At 45.9% G+C, this 20242-nt stretch overlaps 6 non-coding genes and 1 pseudogene across 6 annotated transcripts; all 7 read right to left on the reverse strand.

The window, feature by feature from the left end:
• Positions 1-949: 949 nt before the first annotated feature.
• On the reverse strand, positions 950-1140 carry LOC130328780 (U2 spliceosomal RNA). Its single transcript, XR_008872647.1, has one exon. It is a non-coding gene; the product is annotated as a U2 spliceosomal RNA (small nuclear RNA).
• Positions 1141-3235: 2095 nt separating this feature from the next.
• On the reverse strand, positions 3236-3426 carry LOC130328781 (U2 spliceosomal RNA). The gene has a single exon (XR_008872648.1). It is a non-coding gene; the product is annotated as a U2 spliceosomal RNA (small nuclear RNA).
• Positions 3427-5526: 2100 nt separating this feature from the next.
• On the reverse strand, positions 5527-5717 carry LOC130328782 (U2 spliceosomal RNA). Its single transcript, XR_008872649.1, has one exon. It is a non-coding gene; the product is annotated as a U2 spliceosomal RNA (small nuclear RNA).
• Positions 5718-7806: 2089 nt separating this feature from the next.
• Positions 7807-7997, reverse strand: LOC130328783 (U2 spliceosomal RNA). The gene has a single exon (XR_008872650.1). It is a non-coding gene; the product is annotated as a U2 spliceosomal RNA (small nuclear RNA).
• Positions 7998-10105: 2108 nt separating this feature from the next.
• LOC130328784 (U2 spliceosomal RNA) lies at positions 10106-10296 on the reverse strand. Its single transcript, XR_008872651.1, has one exon. It is a non-coding gene; the product is annotated as a U2 spliceosomal RNA (small nuclear RNA).
• Positions 10297-12375: 2079 nt separating this feature from the next.
• Positions 12376-12569, reverse strand: LOC130328827 (U2 spliceosomal RNA). The gene has a single exon (XR_008872690.1). It is a non-coding gene; the product is annotated as a U2 spliceosomal RNA (small nuclear RNA).
• A 5381-nt stretch (positions 12570-17950) lies between these two features.
• LOC130328842 (U2 spliceosomal RNA) lies at positions 17951-18168 on the reverse strand (annotated as a pseudogene).
• Between the last annotated feature and the right edge of the window lie 2074 nt (positions 18169-20242).

Consider the following 20242-nt stretch of genomic DNA (forward strand, 5'->3'; position numbering starts at 1 on the left):
AAGGATTTATACTGATTTTTCCTGTCTGAATTTGTCGCACAGAAAGTTGCAGGCCAAATATGTGTGACATTTCTGCGACTTTAGCTTCTAGAGCATTTTTACAACATTATACATAGGTGCTGAATACATAAAAAGCGACTGTTCAGCGACAGACAAGTCGCATCGGCTGAAAGTAGGCCAGAATGTCAGTCCATGTTGGAGCAGGTTTAGATACAGTCTAAAGTATAGATCTCAAAGTCTGTGCACAGAATTTAGCAAGGGCCTCGCACCTTCTGATGCATCAGGTAGGTGCACAATAGCATAGCCTAACCCTCTGTACTTTGGTCTATATTGATGCGGGACATAGACAGCCAGCTGATGACCAATCCATTAGTGCAATGGATGGCTGGAAGCATTTGTCTTTGCCTTTGCAATACCACAGAAGCAATGCATGGTCAATGTACAGCAATGACACACCTGTGTGAACAGCCAGGAGACCCCCCCCCCATGTTATGTTACATAGTTACATAGTTAGTACGGTCGAAAAAAGACATATGTCCATCAAGTTAAACCAGGGAATTAAGGGGTAGGGGTGTGGCGCGATATTGGGGAAGGGATGAGATTTTATATTTCTTCATAAGCATTAATCTTATTTTGTCAATTAGGAACATTCAGCACCCACCCGCTATCAAGGCAGCTGCCTATCATGTCATGCCCTACCTGCACAGGTGTGCTGGCTACTCAAATGATCCAATTAAGGAGGCCATTTAGTCAGCAGCAGCAGAAGTCCTGTGCCTGGACGCTCCAACAGCGGCCAGACACAAGCAGAAGCAGAAGCAGCAGAAGCAGCAGCAGCACCACCTTTTGTTTTTTGGCTGCAGCAGCAGCAAGGCCCACAGGGCTGGCTAGCTGGCTAGCCAGCAAGCAGGTAGCAATGAAAGTAGGAATCTTTCTTTTTAACCCTGTAAGGGGGTGGTGCACTGTACCCGAAGATACTGCCATATCGGGTCAATGCATAGGGCGACGGAAGCAAGCTTCGAAATCGGCCCCCGTTCTCAAAAATCCATTTAATATATGGTCCCCAGATAGGGGACGTATCAGATATTAAACTGATAAGAACAGATACTACACTTGATCTTAGCCAAAAGGCCGAGAAGCGATAACCGTGAAAGGGGCGGGCCCAACAAGGTGCCCTTCATGGGCACTATCACTGCTTGCTGTCAGGGAGGCTGCCAGACAATTTTCCATGCACACTCTGGGCTGGGGGGCAGTCAACCACCAGTACACACAGCAGAACCTAAACCCATACCATTATTGCTAAGCAGCAAGACAGGGGCCCATTGCACTCCCACGGGGCCTTTTTAAATGCAATCCATAACCCGGATTTGCCAGGAACCCTTCTTACTCCTCCTACTTGCATGTGACACTGGGCTTAGGATCTGCATAGGAAACACACACACAAGCACACACCTACCTTTGTTGCCTGCAGATGCCTCCTTGGCTGTCCCCAAACGGTATCAAACCAACACCCACGGGAAGCTGTAAGCATAGAGGACATGCCTGCACCCCATTGGACTTACCTGTGTGGGTTAAACCCGGGTTATTTGACAACCTATGGCGGTGATGGTTCTGCTCAGGCAGAGCAGTGCTGATGCTCCTCATAAAGCTGTCGCTGCTGTGAAGGTTCTAGGTGACATCACAAATCCCTATGGTTACATACACAACAAAGCTGGGTTGTTGTTGTTTACACTCTGCAAGGCCTGTGGAAGTGAGTGACATCATAGCACTGTAGTTCTGAGGGTTCTAGATGGATGCAACAATCTCCTGTTGCTTCTATGAAGGCCATAATAGACGACATCACCAAACAGCTCCATAGTCACATACACAGCAAAGGAGAGATGTTGTTTACACCTAGTGATGTCAGTGGTATTGAGTGACATCACAGCACAGTGCTAAGGCTCCTGGGCCTGGACACAGCAGCGGCTGCAATATCTCAACGGAGAATACGTTTATATATATGTGTGTGTGTGCGCGTATATATATATATATATATATATATATATATATATATATATATATTTCTCCGCCGAAATCACTTTTAAACCCATTTCCACCTTTTTTTCCCTTCTCTTCCTCTTACTTTTTTTTCACGTTTTTTTACGTTTTTCTCCTTTTCGCCTCTTTTCTGGGCGTATTATTCTTCTTTTTCTTCTTTTTTTTCGTCTAATGCATACCCCATCAGTGCAGCAATGCTTATTCAATACCGCCAGCAGATGGAGACACTGGGGGATAATTTTCTAAGGATTTATACTGATTTTTCCTGTCTGAATTTGTCGCACAGAAAGTTGCAGGCCAAATATGTGTGACATTTCTGCGACTTTAGCTTCTAGAGCATTTTTACAACATTATACATAGGTGCTGAATACATAAAAAGCGACTGTTCAGCGACAGACAAGTCGCATCGGCTGAAAGTAGGCCAGAATGTCAGTCCATGTTGGAGCAGGTTTAGATACAGTCTAAAGTATAGATCTCAAAGTCTGTGCACAGAATTTAGCAAGGGCCTCGCACCTTCTGATGCATCAGGTAGGTGCACAATAGCATAGCCTAACCCTCTGTACTTTGGTCTATATTGATGCGGGACATAGACAGCCAGCTGATGACCAATCCATTAGTGCAATGGATGGCTGGAAGCATTTGTCTTTGCCTTTGCAATACCACAGAAGCAATGCATGGTCAATGTACAGCAATGACACACCTGTGTGAACAGCCAGGAGACCCCCCCCCACCCCCCCCATGTTATGTTACATAGTTACATAGTTAGTACGGTCGAAAAAAGACATATGTCCATCAAGTTCAACCAGGGAATTAAGGGGTAGGGGTGTGGCGCGATATTGGGGAAGGGATGAGATTTTATATTTCTTCATAAGCATTAATCTTATTTTGTCAATTAGGAACATTCAGCACCCACCCGCTATCAAGGCAGCTGCCTATCATGTCATGCCCTACCTGCACAGGTGTGCTGGCTACTCAAATGATCCAATTAAGGAGGCCATTTAGTCAGCAGCAGCAGAAGTCCTGTGCCTGGACGCTCCAACAGCGGCCAGACACAAGCAGAAGCAGAAGCAGCAGAAGCAGCAGCAGCACCACCTTTTGTTTTTTGGCTGCAGCAGCAGCAAGGCCCACAGGGCTGGCTAGCTGGCTAGCCAGCAAGCAGGTAGCAATGAAAGTAGGAATCTTTCTTTTTAACCCTGTAAGGGGGTGGTGCACTGTACCCGAAGATACTGCCATATCGGGTCAATGCATAGGGCGACGGAAGCAAGCTTCGAAATCGGCCCCCGTTCTCAAAAATCCATTTAATATATGGTCCCCAGATAGGGGACGTATCAGATATTAAACTGATAAGAACAGATACTACACTTGATCTTAGCCAAAAGGCCGAGAAGCGATAACCGTGAAAGGGGCGGGCCCAACAAGGTGCCCTTCATGGGCACTATCACTGCTTGCTGTCAGGGAGGCTGCCAGACAATTTTCCATGCACACTCTGGGCTGGGGGGCAGTCAACCACCAGTACACACAGCAGAACCTAAACCCATACCATTATTGCTAAGCAGCAAGACAGGGGCCCATTGCACTCCCACGGGGCCTTTTTAAATGCAATCCATAACCCGGATTTGCCAGGAACCCTTCTTACTCCTCCTACTTGCATGTGACACTGGGCTTAGGATCTGCATAGGAAACACACACACAAGCACACACCTACCTTTGTTGCCTGCAGATGCCTCCTTGGCTGTCCCCAAACGGTATCAAACCAACACCCACGGGAAGCTGTAAGCATAGAGGACATGCCTGCACCCCATTGGACTTACCTGTGTGGGTTAAACCCGGGTTATTTGACAACCTATGGCGGTGATGGTTCTGCTCAGGCAGAGCAGTGCTGATGCTCCTCATAAAGCTGTCGCTGCTGTGAAGGTTCTAGGTGACATCACAAATCCCTATGGTTACATACACAACAAAGCTGGGTTGTTGTTGTTTACACTCTGCAAGGCCTGTGGAAGTGAGTGACATCATAGCACTGTAGTTCTGAGGGTTCTAGATGGATGCAACAATCTCCTGTTGCTTCTATGAAGGCCATAATAGACGACATCACCAAACAGCTCCATAGTCACATACACAGCAAAGGAGAGATGTTGTTTACACCTAGTGATGTCAGTGGTATTGAGTGACATCACAGCACAGTGCTAAGGCTCCTGGGCCTGGACACAGCAGCGGCTGCAATATCTCAACGGAGAATACGTTTATATATATGTGTGTGTGTGCGCGTATATATATATATATATATATATATATATATATATATATATATATATATATATATTTCTCCGCCGAAATCACTTTTAAACCCATTTCCACCTTTTTTTCCCTTCTCTTCCTCTTACTTTTTTTTCACGTTTTTTTACGTTTTTCTCCTTTTCGCCTCTTTTCTGGGCGTATTATTCTTCTTTTTCTTCTTTTTTTTCGTCTAATGCATACCCCATCAGTGCAGCAATGCTTATTCAATACCGCCAGCAGATGGAGACACTGGGGGATAATTTTCTAAGGATTTATACTGATTTTTCCTGTCTGAATTTGTCGCACAGAAAGTTGCAGGCCAAATATGTGTGACATTTCTGCGACTTTAGCTTCTAGAGCATTTTTACAACATTATACATAGGTGCTGAATACATAAAAAGCGACTGTTCAGCGACAGACAAGTCGCATCGGCTGAAAGTAGGCCAGAATGTCAGTCCATGTTGGAGCAGGTTTAGATACAGTCTAAAGTATAGATCTCAAAGTCTGTGCACAGAATTTAGCAAGGGCCTCGCACCTTCTGATGCATCAGGTAGGTGCACAATAGCATAGCCTAACCCTCTGTACTTTGGTCTATATTGATGCGGGACATAGACAGCCAGCTGATGACCAATCCATTAGTGCAATGGATGGCTGGAAGCATTTGTCTTTGCCTTTGCAATACCACAGAAGCAATGCATGGTCAATGTACAGCAATGACACACCTGTGTGAACAGCCAGGAGACCCCCCCCCCCCCATGTTATGTTACATAGTTACATAGTTAGTACGGTCGAAAAAAGACATATGTCCATCAAGTTCAACCAGGGAATTAAGGGGTAGGGGTGTGGCGCGATATTGGGGAAGGGATGAGATTTTATATTTCTTCATAAGCATTAATCTTATTTTGTCAATTAGGAACATTCAGCACCCACCCGCTATCAAGGCAGCTGCCTATCATGTCATGCCCTACCTGCACAGGTGTGCTGGCTACTCAAATGATCCAATTAAGGAGGCCATTTAGTCAGCAGCAGCAGAAGTCCTGTGCCTGGACGCTCCAACAGCGGCCAGACACAAGCAGAAGCAGAAGCAGCAGAAGCAGCAGCAGCACCACCTTTTGTTTTTTGGCTGCAGCAGCAGCAAGGCCCACAGGGCTGGCTAGCTGGCTAGCCAGCAAGCAGGTAGCAATGAAAGTAGGAATCTTTCTTTTTAACCCTGTAAGGGGGTGGTGCACTGTACCCGAAGATACTGCCATATCGGGTCAATGCATAGGGCGACGGAAGCAAGCTTCGAAATCGGCCCCCGTTCTCAAAAATCCATTTAATATATGGTCCCCAGATAGGGGACGTATCAGATATTAAACTGATAAGAACAGATACTACACTTGATCTTAGCCAAAAGGCCGAGAAGCGATAACCGTGAAAGGGGCGGGCCCAACAAGGTGCCCTTCATGGGCACTATCACTGCTTGCTGTCAGGGAGGCTGCCAGACAATTTTCCATGCACACTCTGGGCTGGGGGGCAGTCAACCACAAGTACACACAGCAGAACCTAAACCCATACCATTATTGCTAAGCAGCAAGACAGGGGCCCATTGCACTCCCACGGGGCCTTTTTAAATGCAATCCATAACCCGGATTTGCCAGGAACCCTTCTAACTCCTCCTACTTGCATGTGACACTGGGCTTAGGATCTGCATAGGAAACACACACACAAGCACACACCTACCTTTGTTGCCTGCAGATGCCTCCTTGGCTGTCCCCAAACGGTATCAAACCAACACCCACGGGAAGCTGTAAGCATAGAGGACATGCCTGCACCCCATTGGACTTACCTGTGTGGGTTAAACCTGGGTTATTTGACAACCTATGGCGGTGATGGTTCTGCTCAGGCAGAGCAGTGCTGATGCTCCTCATAAAGCTGTCGCTGCTGTGAAGGTTCTAGGTGACATCACAAATCCCTATGGTTACATACACAACAAAGCTGGGTTGTTGTTGTTTACACTCTGCAAGGCCTGTGGAAGTGAGTGACATCATAGCACTGTAGTTCTGAGGGTTCTAGATGGATGCAACAATCTCCTGTTGCTTCTATGAAGGCCATAATAGACGACATCACCAAACAGCTCCATAGTCACATACACAGCAAAGGAGAGATGTTGTTTACACCTAGTGATGTCAGTGGTATTGAGTGACATCACAGCACAGTGCTAAGGCTCCTGGGCCTGGACACAGCAGCGGCTGCAATATCTCAACGGAGAATACGTTTATATATATGTGTGTGTGTGCGCGTATATATATATATATATATATATATATATATATATATATATATATTTCTCCGCCGAAATCACTTTTAAACCCATTTCCACCTTTTTTTCCCTTCTCTTCCTCTTACTTTTTTTTCACGTTTTTTTACGTTTTTCTCCTTTTCGCCTCTTTTCTGGGCGTATTATTCTTCTTTTTCTTCTTTTTTTTCGTCTAATGCATACCCCATCAGTGCAGCAATGCTTATTCAATACCGCCAGCAGATGGAGACACTGGGGGATAATTTTCTAAGGATTTATACTGATTTTTCCTGTCTGAATTTGTCGCACAGAAAGTTGCAGGCCAAATATGTGTGACATTTCTGCGACTTTAGCTTCTAGAGCATTTTTACAACATTATACATAGGTGCTGAATACATAAAAAGCGACTGTTCAGCGACAGACAAGTCGCATCGGCTGAAAGTAGGCCAGAATGTCAGTCCATGTTGGAGCAGGTTTAGATACAGTCTAAAGTATAGATCTCAAAGTCTGTGCACAGAATTTAGCAAGGGCCTCGCACCTTCTGATGCATCAGGTAGGTGCACAATAGCATAGCCTAACCCTCTGTACTTTGGTCTATATTGATGCGGGACATAGACAGCCAGCTGATGACCAATCCATTAGTGCAATGGATGGCTGGAAGCATTTGTCTTTGCCTTTGCAATACCACAGAAGCAATGCATGGTCAATGTACAGCAATGACACACCTGTGTGAACAGCCAGGAGACCCCCCCCCCCCATGTTATGTTACATAGTTACATAGTTAGTACGGTCGAAAAAAGACATATGTCCATCAAGTTCAACCAGGGAATTAAGGGGTAGGGGTGTGGCGCGATATTGGGGAAGGGATGAGATTTTATATTTCTTCATAAGCATTAATCTTATTTTGTCAATTAGGAACATTCAGCACCCACCCGCTATCAAGGCAGCTGCCTATCATGTCATGCCCTACCTGCACAGGTGTGCTGGCTACTCAAATGATCCAATTAAGGAGGCCATTTAGTCAGCAGCAGCAGAAGTCCTGTGCCTGGACGCTCCAACAGCGGCCAGACACAAGCAGAAGCAGAAGCAGCAGAAGCAGCAGCAGCACCACCTTTTGTTTTTTGGCTGCAGCAGCAGCAAGGCCCACAGGGCTGGCTAGCTGGCTAGCCAGCAAGCAGGTAGCAATGAAAGTAGGAATCTTTCTTTTTAACCCTGTAAGGGGGTGGTGCACTGTACCCGAAGATACTGCCATATCGGGTCAATGCATAGGGCGACGGAAGCAAGCTTCGAAATCGGCCCCCGTTCTCAAAAATCCATTTAATATATGGTCCCCAGATAGGGGACGTATCAGATATTAAACTGATAAGAACAGATACTACACTTGATCTTAGCCAAAAGGCCGAGAAGCGATAACCGTGAAAGGGGCGGGCCCAACAAGGTGCCCTTCATGGGCACTATCACTGCTTGCTGTCAGGGAGGCTGCCAGACAATTTTCCATGCACACTCTGGGCTGGGGGGCAGTCAACCACCAGTACACACAGCAGAACCTAAACCCATACCATTATTGCTAAGCAGCAAGACAGGGGCCCATTGCACTCCCACGGGGCCTTTTTAAATGCAATCCATAACCCGGATTTGCCAGGAACCCTTCTTACTCCTCCTACTTGCATGTGACACTGGGCTTAGGATCTGCATAGGAAACACACACACAAGCACACACCTACCTTTGTTGCCTGCAGATGCCTCCTTGGCTGTCCCCAAACGGTATCAAACCAACACCCACGGGAAGCTGTAAGCATAGAGGACATGCCTGCACCCCATTGGACTTACCTGTGTGGGTTAAACCCGGGTTATTTGACAACCTATGGCGGTGATGGTTCTGCTCAGGCAGAGCAGTGCTGATGCTCCTCATAAAGCTGTCGCTGCTGTGAAGGTTCTAGGTGACATCACAAATCCCTATGGTTACATACACAACAAAGCTGGGTTGTTGTTGTTTACACTCTGCAAGGCCTGTGGAAGTGAGTGACATCATAGCACTGTAGTTCTGAGGGTTCTAGATGGATGCAACAATCTCCTGTTGCTTCTATGAAGGCCATAATAGACGACATCACCAAACAGCTCCATAGTCACATACACAGCAAAGGAGAGATGTTGTTTACACCTAGTGATGTCAGTGGTATTGAGTGACATCACAGCACAGTGCTAAGGCTCCTGGGCCTGGACACAGCAGCGGCTGCAATATCTCAACGGAGAATACGTTTATATATATGTGTGTGTGTGCGCGTATATATATATATATATATATATATATATATATATATATATATATATATATATATATTTCTCCGCCGAAATCACTTTTAAACCCATTTCCACCTTTTTTTCCCTTCTCTTCCTCTTACTTTTTTTTCACGTTTTTTTACGTTTTTCTCCTTTTCGCCTCTTTTCTGGGCGTATTATTCTTCTTTTTCTTCTTTTTTTCGTCTAATGGATACCCCATCAGTGCAGCAATGCTTATTCAATACCGCCAGCAGATGGAGACACTGGGGGATAATTTTCTAAGGATTTATACTGATTTTTCCTGTCTGAATTTGTCGCACAGAAAGTTGCAGGCCAAATATGTGTGACATTTCTGCGACTTTAGCTTCTAGAGCATTTTTACAACATTATACATAGGTGCTGAATACATAAAAAGCGACTGTTCAGCGACAGACAAGTCGCATCGGCTGAAAGTAGGCCAGAATGTCAGTCCATGTTGGAGCAGGTTTAGATACAGTCTAAAGTATAGATCTCAAAGTCTGTGCACAGAATTTAGCAAGGGCCTCGCACCTTCTGATGCATCAGGTAGGTGCACAATAGCATAGCCTAACCCTCTGTACTTTGGTCTATATTGATGCGGGACATAGACAGCCAGCTGATGACCAATCCATTAGTGCAATGGATGGCTGGAAGCATTTGTCTTTGCCTTTGCAATACCACAGAAGCAATGCATGGTCAATGTACAGCAATGACACACCTGTGTGAACAGCCAGGAGACCCCCCCCCCCCCCCCCATGTTATGTTACATAGTTACATAGTTAGTACTGTCGAAAAAAGACATATGTCCATCAAGTTCAACCAGGGAATTAAGGGGTAGGGGTGTGGCGCGATATTGGGGAAGGGATGAGATTTTATATTTCTTCATAAGCATTAATCTTATTTTGTCAATTAGGAACATTCAGCACCCACCCGCTATCAAGGCAGCTGCCTATCATGTCATGCCCTACCTGCACAGGTGTGCTGGCTACTCAAATGATCCAATTAAGGAGGCCATTTAGTCAGCAGCAGCAGAAGTCCTGTGCCTGGACGCTCCAACAGCGGCCAGACACAAGCAGAAGCAGAAGCAGCAGAAGCAGCAGCAGCAGCACCACCTTTTGTTTTTTGGCTGCAGCAGCAGCAAGGCCCACAGGGCTGGCTAGCTGGCTAGCCAGCAAGCAGGTAGCAATGAAAGTAGGAATCTTTCTTTTTAACCCTGTAAGGGGGTGGTGCACTGTACCCGAAGATACTGCCATATCGGGTCAATGCATAGGGCGACGGAAGCAAGCTTCGAAATCGGCCCCCGTTCTCAAAAATCCATTTAATATATGGTCCCCAGATAGGGGACGTATCAGATATTAAACTGATAAGAACAGATACTACACTTGATCTTAGCCAAAAGGCCGAGAAGCGATAACCGTGAAAGGGGCGGGCCCAACAAGGTGCCCTTCATGGGCACTATCACTGCTTGCTGTCAGGGAGGCTGCCAGACAATTTTCCATGCACACTCTGGGCTGGGGGGCAGTCAACCACCAGTACACACAGCAGAACCTAAACCCATACCATTATTGCTAAGCAGCAAGACAGGGGCCCATTGCACTCCCACGGGGCCTTTTTAAATGCAATCCATAACCCGGATTTGCCAGGAACCCTTCTTACTCCTCCTACTTGCATGTGACACTGGGCTTAGGATCTGCATAGGAAACACACACACAAGCACACACCTACCTTTGTTGCCTGCAGATGCCTCCTTGGCTGTCCCCAAACGGTATCAAACCAACACCCACGGGAAGCTGTAAGCATAGAGGACATGCCTGCACCCCATTGGACTTACCTGTGTGGGTTAAACCCGGGTTATTTGACAACCTATGGCGGTGATGGTTCTGCTCAGGCAGAGCAGTGCTGATGCTCCTCATAAAGCTGTCGCTGCTGTGAAGGTTCTAGGTGACATCACAAATCCCTATGGTTACATACACAACAAAGCTGGGTTGTTGTTGTTTACACTCTGCAAGGCCTGTGGAAGTGAGTGACATCATAGCACTGTAGTTCTGAGGGTTCTAGATGGATGCAACAATCTCCTGTTGCTTCTATGAAGGCCATAATAGACGACATCACCAAACAGCTCCATAGTCACATACACAGCAAAGGAGAGATGTTGTTTACACCTAGTGATGTCAGTGGTATTGAGTGACATCACAGCACAGTGCTAAGGCTCCTGGGCCTGGACACAGCAGCGGCTGCAATATCTCAACGGAGAATACGTTTATATATATGTGTGTGTGTGCGCGTATATATATATATATATATATATATATATATATATATATTTCTCCGCCGAAATCACTTTTAAACCCATTTCCACCTTTTTTTCCCTTCTCTTCCTCTTACTTTTTTTTCACGTTTTTTTACGTTTTTCTCCTTTTCGCCTCTTTTCTGGGCGTATTATTCTTCTTTTTCTTCTTTTTTTTCGTCTAATGCATACCCCATCAGTGCAGCAATGCTTATTCAATACCGCCAGCAGATGGAGACACTGGGGGATAATTTTCTAAGGATTTATACTGATTTTTCCTGTCTGAATTTGTCGCACAGAAAGTTGCAGGCCAAATATGTGTGACATTTCTGCGACTTTAGCTTCTAGAGCATTTTTACAACATTATACATAGGTGCTGAATACATAAAAAGCGACTGTTCAGCGACAGACAAGTCGCATCGGCTGAAAGTAGGCCAGAATGTCAGTCCATGTTGGAGCAGGTTTAGATACAGTCTAAAGTATAGATCTCAAAGTCTGTGCACAGAATTTAGCAAGGGCCTCGCACCTTCTGATGCATCAGGTAGGTGCACAATAGCATAGCCTAACCCTCTGTACTTTGGTCTATATTGATGCGGGACATAGACAGCCAGCTGATGACCAATCCATTAGCGCAATGGATGGCTGGAAGCATTTGTCTTTGCCTTTGCAATACCACAGAAGCAATGCATGGTCAATGTACAGCAATGACACACCTGTGTGAACAGCCAGGAGACCCCCCCCATGTTATGTTACATAGTTACATAGTTAGTACGGTCGAAAAAAGACATATGTCCATCAAGTTCAACCAGGGAATTAAGGGGTAGGGGTGTGGCGCGATATTGGGGAAGGGATGAGATTTTATATTTCTTCATAAGCATTAATCTTATTTTGTCAATTAGGAACATTCAGCACCCACCCGCTATCAAGGCAGCTGCCTATCATGTCATGCCCTACCTGCACAGGTGTGCTGGCTACTCAAATGATCCAATTAAGGAGGCCATTTAGTCAGCAGCAGCAGAAGTCCTGTGCCTGGACGCTCCAACAGCGGCCAGACACAAGCAGAAGCAGAAGCAGCAGAAGCAGCAGCAGCACCACCTTTTGTTTTTTGGCTGCAGCAGCAGCAAGGCCCACAGGGCTGGCTAGCTGGCTAGCCAGCAAGCAGGTAGCAATGAAAGTAGGAATCTTTCTTTTTAACCCTGTAAGGGGGTGGTGCACTGTACCCGAAGATACTGCCATATCGGGTCAATGCATAGGGCGACGGAAGCAAGCTTCGAAATCGGCCCCCGTTCTCAAAAATCCATTTAATATATGGTCCCCAGATAGGGGACGTATCAGATATTAAACTGATAAGAACAGATAAGGTTTCAACTAAATTTTATTCAATAAATAAGAAACCATACAAAATTTAAAATGCTAAATAATAAAAGGTTCACAAAAGTTTTAAAATACAAATATTAAAACCAGTAATAAAAGGAGAAAAAATAAAAATGGCAGGATAAAACATTATACAAATGTCATAAAAACTGATTATATTGTTATTTCGTTCCATAGAGGCAGACACCACATGGATGCTGCCTCGCTGGCCCCCAACTGTTTCTTGTCTCTTAGGTAATAGATGTACATCTCACTCAGGGCCAGCTTTATACAGTTTTTAACATCAATAAAATCATGTTTAAAAAGTAAGATGTTCCTAACTTTCCAGATGGCATTTTTAAAACAATTAATAATCATCCAGCAGATCATCTGCTGTTTAAAATTGGGGCAGTTAAAAAGACCGTAAAAGACACATTCGTGATTAAAATCTTTTAGGCCGCAGGCCCACTTCAAAAGTGGGCCTACCTTCCTCCAAAGCTCCCGTGCAAAAGGGCAGTTCCAAAATATGTGCAGCACCGTTTCGTCCACTCCGCAGCCATCTCTCGGGCACTTGGCTCTCGCCACCAGTCCTCGCCTGTGCTGGAACTCACGAGTAGGGAGGCACTGGTGGACGATTGCCCAGGCAAGATCCCTGTGTACATTCGCCAGAAACTTCCCGTACACGTTCCGCCATACCTTTTTGGATCTTGCCTGTGTGAAATTGGACACTGCCAGGGTAACCTCACTCCACCTGAGGACCTTTGATACCTTTCTCTGGTCCCCCAGTATGTCAGGCTCCAAATCTTGGAGACCTAGGAGCCTGACTGTCTTTTCCAACACCACATAATGTTTTGGGGGACACAGAAGCACCGGAGCGTTCAGAGGGATGCGCAACCATCTTTTAAAAACCATGCCCGCAGCGTACCTTAAAAAGCAGCTAAAAATGCCATCGGATTTAATAATTTTAAAACAGAAACAGAAATACTTTATGTAAAAGAAAGTAAAAAGGTTAGGAACATCTTTCCCGCCATTATCTTTACTTTTGTACATAAAATCACGCTTTAATTTCTCCATTTTTGAACCCCATAAAAAAGTAAAAACAATTCTAGTTACTTTTTTTATGTATAAAATAGATGGAGGAAATACCATGGCAATGTATAGCATAATAGGGAGTAAAACCATCTTTATTATTAAAATCTTCCCCTCCATGGTAAGGTTTCTAAGATTCCACATTAAAATCTTCTTCTCCATCTTAGCTATAGCTGAATCCCAGTTAGGGCTCCCATCATTGACCTGGTTAAAAACAATACCTAAAACTTTAATTTGATCCTGTTGCATTGTGACTCCTGGGGTGATGGATGAATCCCAGGAGCCAATATAAAAACAGTCACATTTATCTGTGTTTAGCTTAAAACCAGAGACCTCGCAGAAATAGCTGGTGTTCCTCAATGCCCCCCTCATGGATGGAGAATCCGGGCACAGTATGGTGACATCATCCATGTACCCCAACACCTTTAGATGGGTCCCTCCTCCACCAGGTATCGGTACGCCTCTTACTACCCGGTCTTTTCTGAGGAGGGCCATCAGTGGTTCGATTGCGCAAATAAAAAGGAGTGGGGACAGGGGGCAGCCCTGTTTGACACCTGATAAAAGAGGAACACCGCTGGTTAAAAAGCCATTAACAGAGACTTGACTAAAACAGGATCGGTATAAAAGCATGATTCGGCTTAAAATCGTTTCAGGCACTGCCATCTTTTTAAGAACTAAAAACAGGTATTCATGGGAGACCCTATCAAAGGCTTTTTCAAAGTCTAAGGATAAAATTGCTACAGTTTGATTTCTATCCTTAAAATACCATAAAACATCTCTTAAAATATTTAGGGATTCAGCTATAGACCTTCCAGGTACCCCACAAACCTGATTTGGGTGAATTAATTTATGAATAAAAGGTTTAAAACGGACAGCTAATAACTTGGCTAAAACTTTATAATCGACATTTAAAAGTGTGATGGGGCGCCAATTTTTTAGCATATCCTTTTCACCCTTTTTAAAAAGTAATGATACAATCCCCCTCCTCCAGGAAGGGGGAAGTTCATTAACAATAAAAGTTTCTTTATACAATAAAACCATATCATCCTTTAAAATATCCCAAAAAGCTAAATAAAATTCGATGGGTAAACCATCTTCCCCAGGGGCCTTCCCACTAGAAAAACTTTTAAAAACAAATAAAAGTTCATCTAAGTTAAGATCACGGGATAAAACCTCCTGGTCTAAAACATCTAGCTTAAAATCAAGGGAATTAAGAACATGTTCTAAAAAGGATGGATTAAGATCTTTCTTATTAAAAAGAAGCTGGTAGAAGTTAAAAACTGCATCTAACATGCCTTTTGGAGTGGATTCACCCTCAAGGTTTTGGATGATATCCCTCCTATTCATCACTTTTTTAAAAAAGAAACGGGAACATTTCTCGCCCTCCTCCAGGTGCTGCACATGTGAGTTAAAAATGATTTGTTTCCCTTTCTTTTCTATGGCATGTTTTATTTCAGTTTTAAGGTTTAAAATATCATTTTCTACATCCATACCAGCTTCTTTCAATTTAAAAAGTACATTTAAACGCATGTTAAGAACATAAAACCACTGTTTTTCCATTTTTGCCTTCTTCTTACCTGCTTTGATAAAAAAAAATCTGATTTTAGATTTGGTGCCCTCCCACCAGTGCAGCATAGGCTCGTGGGGTTTTCTTTGTGATTGCCAGCATTGGTAGGTCCGCACAAACTCCTCTTTTATCTCAGGGTCCTCTAGGAGTGTGGTGTTTAATCTCCAGAGGCCCCTTTTTGCTTTTTGCTCCCCCTCTAGCTCCAGGCCCACCAAGAGGAGCTTATGATCAGAGAAGATATTCTGCTCGAGCGTGCATTTCAGGGGTTTAAAAGCTCTAGAGGAAAAAATAAAATCGATTCTGGAGCTCACTCTTCCATTGGACCATGTGGCGCCCGGGTCCTCCGGCAAGAGATCCTTCCAGCAATCTTTCAAATTAAAATCATCAATAACATTTTTAAGCAGGTAAGAAGTGCGGTCTTTACGATTAATATCCCCACCCTGCCGGTGTTCCCCATCACGTATGCAGTTAAAATCACCTCCCACCAGCAGGGGGGAAGACCCAACACAAAACAGTGGTAAAATTTCAAATAGTTCTGCCCGCTCCTGTTTATCAGGAGGGGCATACACATTTAAAACACGAATTAAAAGTCCATTAAAATATAGATGAATTAAAAGAGCTCTGCCAGGCACAATCTCAGTTACTGTATGAATAGAAAAGGACTGGCCTCGGCAGAGCAGCCCAACACCCACAGAACGACAGTCATTTGCACCGGACCATATGGATGGGCCCAGCTTCCAGTCTTCTTTTAAGTCTTTATAGTCCATTTTACTAGGGATTCCACATTCTTGTAGCAGGCAAAGGTCAAAGTCACATGTCTCTAGATAAGAAAATAAAGCAGCCCTGCGATCAGGGCTCTTTAAGGACCTCACATTGAGTGAGGCAATTTTTACAGGGATAGGCATAGTTTATGGAGAGTCCGTGCTTGGAGAATCAAAGTCAATAATAAGCTGCGTACCGTCATCCCCCGCCTGCGGGGTCATCAGCTCCTTGATGTTCTGAGGGTCGGAGCTTGAGATCGATGATGCCCCGACCATGAGCTCGCTCTCGTCCGAACTACGGCACGCCGCTTTCCTTTGAATGTCTTCCTCTTCTTCTTCTCTTTGTCTTTTAAATGTCACACTGCTATCCATATCCTCTGTGTTGCTCTCACTCGATGTAATCTCTGGCCCCCGGCTGATGGATCTGCGTCTTCTTTCATCTTTTGACGACTGGAACTGCTGCACAGGGGCCTGTGAGGCCTCTTTTCCGGAACCTTTGCCGCTACCTTGGGAAGTTTTCATCGCTTGTTCCCCAGCAAGCGTTGCTGAGGACTGTTGCTCCAACTTCCCCATCGATCGACGATGGCCAGTTTTACCCACCGGGTCCACTGCTGGCGGGGCAGCAAACCCTGGTTTGGCGCCACTTGTCTTCTTGGCCCTGTCCTGTATAGGCGGAGTAACAGGACCAGGCTCAGACCTGGCCACCTGGCTCCCCTTCCGGCGGGCTTTCACCGGGGCCTCTTCGTCCGGAGCAGGGCGACCCTGGGCCAAGCCAGTACCTGGCTTATGCTGCAATTTTGGGTCCACCTCTGCCCCCACCGAGGCCCGTCGGCTGCCACCCGCCACAGTTGAGCCCCCTTCAGAAGTTTCGGCGGGCTCTTGAGCCAGGTAGGAAGTCGATCGACGTCTTTCAATTTCCCGGGCAGTAAACTCGATCACCCGCCCGGGCTTCGTGGAATCCCCATGGCCTCCCCCTAGCACTACCACCGGTGGGCCCCCCGATGGAGCACCAGAGGTCTTGGGCCTGGACCCATCAGTACCTGCCATCTGGGGTTTGGGCATCTTAAAAAAGGACGTCTTTTGTCCTGTCCCCTCTTTGGGTGGGCCCAGCCTTGACCCACCCATCGTAGTTTTTGCTTTATGGGGACAGGAATTAAAATCGTGATTTTCCTCTCCGCAGAGGTTGCACCTTATCGTATGGCTACATCTTGAGGCTATGTGACCTTCTTGGCCACACCTATTGCAGCGAATCACACGCTCCGCGCCGCAGGTCTCCTGGGTGTGGCCAAACCTCAAGCAATTTCGGCAATACATAGGCATTTGAGGATAGAACAGGAAGCCCCGAACTCTCCCGATGGCAAAATTTGGGGGCGGATGGCAAAGACCCCCAATACCACCGGGATCCTTACGGAGCTTGACCCAGAACTTCCTCTTGCCGTTCCAGAACCGCACGGAGTTCAAGATTTTGTTTGCGAATCGCACCTCTTCGCAGTATCGCCGAAGAAAAGTGGCTATATCCTCCGTGGTCACATGAGGGCTGTGCATAGCCACCACCAACGGTATATGTTCCTCACCATAGAGGAACTGGAACGAAAGACCGTCGAGTCGATCGTCCCTCTGGTCCGCACCAGACAAGGTTGCATAGATGTTATCGCAACACGCCGTGGCCGTGAAGGTGACGGTATACAGGCCACGGCTTTCCTGGTCATTTAGACACAGGATGTCCTCCCTATTGAGGCGGAAGTAGTCAAGAAGAATCACCTCCGCAATGAAGCGGAGGTTCTTCAACTGACGATGGCTCTCCGACACCTCTATGCGGATGGTATTTCGCATCGACATTTCCCCAGAGGGGAAAGCCCAGGAGAACGGCATCTTCCACACCCAGGGACTAAGCCCCTTCCCCAATAGCAGCAGGGGCTCGGAATCCCGCTATAAAAGCGGAACCCTTACCCAAGGCAGAGGTCGGGGGTACCCTAGGTGCTTCCGAAGCTACAGGTAACGCTCAACGTACCGAAAATGCCTTCTGAGACACAAGGTCCCAGAGACAGGGGGATCGCAACCCGTTGTCTGTGGACTAAGCCCGCTCCCCAATAGCAGCAAGGGGGTGAAGTCCCTCCGTAAGGAGAGACAATCCCCCAAGGCCGAGAAGCGGGGTACCACAGACACCTTCCGACCAGACCAAATGCAGATACTACACTTGATCTTAGCCAAAAGGCCGAGAAGCGATAACCGTGAAAGGGGCGGGCCCAACAAGGTGCCCTTCATGGGCACTATCACTGCTTGCTGTCAGGGAGGCTGCCAGACAATTTTCCATGCACACTCTGGGCTGGGGGGCAGTCAACCACCAGTACACACAGCAGAACCTAAACCCATACCATTATTGCTAAGCAGCAAGACAGGGGCCCATTGCACTCCCACGGGGCCTTTTTAAATGCAATCCATAACCCGGATTTGCCAGGAACCCTTCTTACTCCTCCTACTTGCATGTGACACTGGGCTTAGGATCTGCATAGGAAACACACACACAAGCACACACCTACCTTTGTTGCCTGCAGATGCCTCCTTGGCTGTCCCCAAACGGTATCAAACCAACACCCACGGGAAGCTGTAAGCATAGAGGACATGCCTGCACCCCATTGGACTTACCTGTGTGGGTTAAACCCGGGTTATTTGACAACCTATGGCGGTGATGGTTCTGCTCAGGCAGAGCAGTGCTGATGCTCCTCATAAAGCTGTCGCTGCTGTGAAGGTTCTAGGTGACATCACAAATCCCTATGGTTACATACACAACAAAGCTGGTTTGTTGTTGTTTACACTCTGCAAGGCCTGTGGAAGTGAGTGACATCATAGCACTGTAGTTCTGAGGGTTCTAGATGGATGCAACAATCTCCTGTTGCTTCTATGAAGGCCATAATAGACGACATCACCAAACAGCTCCATAGTCACATACACAGCAAAGGAGAGATGTTGTTTACACCTAGTGATGTCAGTGGTATTGAGTGACATCACAGCACAGTGCTAAGGCTCCTGGGCCTGGACACAGCAGCGGCTGCAATATCTCAACGGAGAATACGTTTATATATATGTGTGTGTGTGCGCGTATATATATATATATATATATATATATATATATATATATATATTTCTCCGCCGAAATCACTTTTAAACCCATTTCCACCTTTTTTTCCCTTCTCTTCCTCTTACTTTTTTTTCAAGTTTTTTTACGTTTTTCTCCTTTTCGCCTCTTTTCTGGGCGTATTATTCTTCTTTTTCTTCTTTTTTTTCGTCTAATGCATACCCCATCAGTGCAGCAATGCTTATTCAATACCGCCAGCAGATGGAGACACTGGGGGATAATTTTCTAAGGATTTATACTGATTTTTCCTGTCTGAATTTGTCGCACAGAAAGTTGCAGGCCAAATATGTGTGACATTTCTGCGACTTTAGCTTCTAGAGCATTTTTACAACATTATACATAGGTGCTGAATACATAAAAAGCGACTGTTCAGCGACAGACAAGTCGCATCGGCTGAAAGTAGGCCAGAATGTCAGTCCATGTTGGAGCAGGTTTAGATACAGTCTAAAGTATAGATCTCAAAGTCTGTGCACAGAATTTAGCAAGGGCCTCGCACCTTCTGATGCATCAGGTAGGTGCACAATAGCATAGCCTAACCCTCTGTACTTTGGTCTATATTGATGCGGGACATAGACAGCCAGCTGATGACCAATCCATTAGTGCAATGGATGGCTGGAAGCATTTGTCTTTGCCTTTGCAATACCACAGAAGCAATGCATGGTCAATGTACAGCAATGACACACCTGTGTGAACAGCCAGGAGACCCCCCCCCCCCCCCCATGTTATGTTACATAGTTACATAGTTAGTACGGTCGAAAAAAGACATATGTCCATCAAGTTCAACCAGGGAATTAAGGGGTAGGGGTGTGGCGCGATATTGGGGAAGGGATGAGATTTTATATTTCTTCATAAGCATTAATCTTATTTTGTCAATTAGGAACATTCAGCACCCACCCGCTATCAAGGCAGCTGCCTATCATGTCATGCCCTACCTGCACAGGTGTGCTGGCTACTCAAATGATCCAATTAAGGAGGCCATTTAGTCAGCAGCAGCAGAAGTCCTGTGCCTGGACGCTCCAACAGCGGCCAGACACAAGCAGAAGCAGAAGCAGCAGAAGCAGCAGCAGCACCACCTTTTGTTTTTTGGCTGCAGCAGCAGCAAGGCCCACAGGGCTGGCTAGCTGGCTAGCCAGCAAGCAGGTAGCAATGAAAGTAGGAATCTTTC

Source organism: Hyla sarda, unplaced genomic scaffold, assembly GCF_029499605.1.
Source record: "Hyla sarda isolate aHylSar1 unplaced genomic scaffold, aHylSar1.hap1 scaffold_314, whole genome shotgun sequence".
Taxonomy (NCBI): domain Eukaryota; kingdom Metazoa; phylum Chordata; class Amphibia; order Anura; family Hylidae; genus Hyla; species Hyla sarda.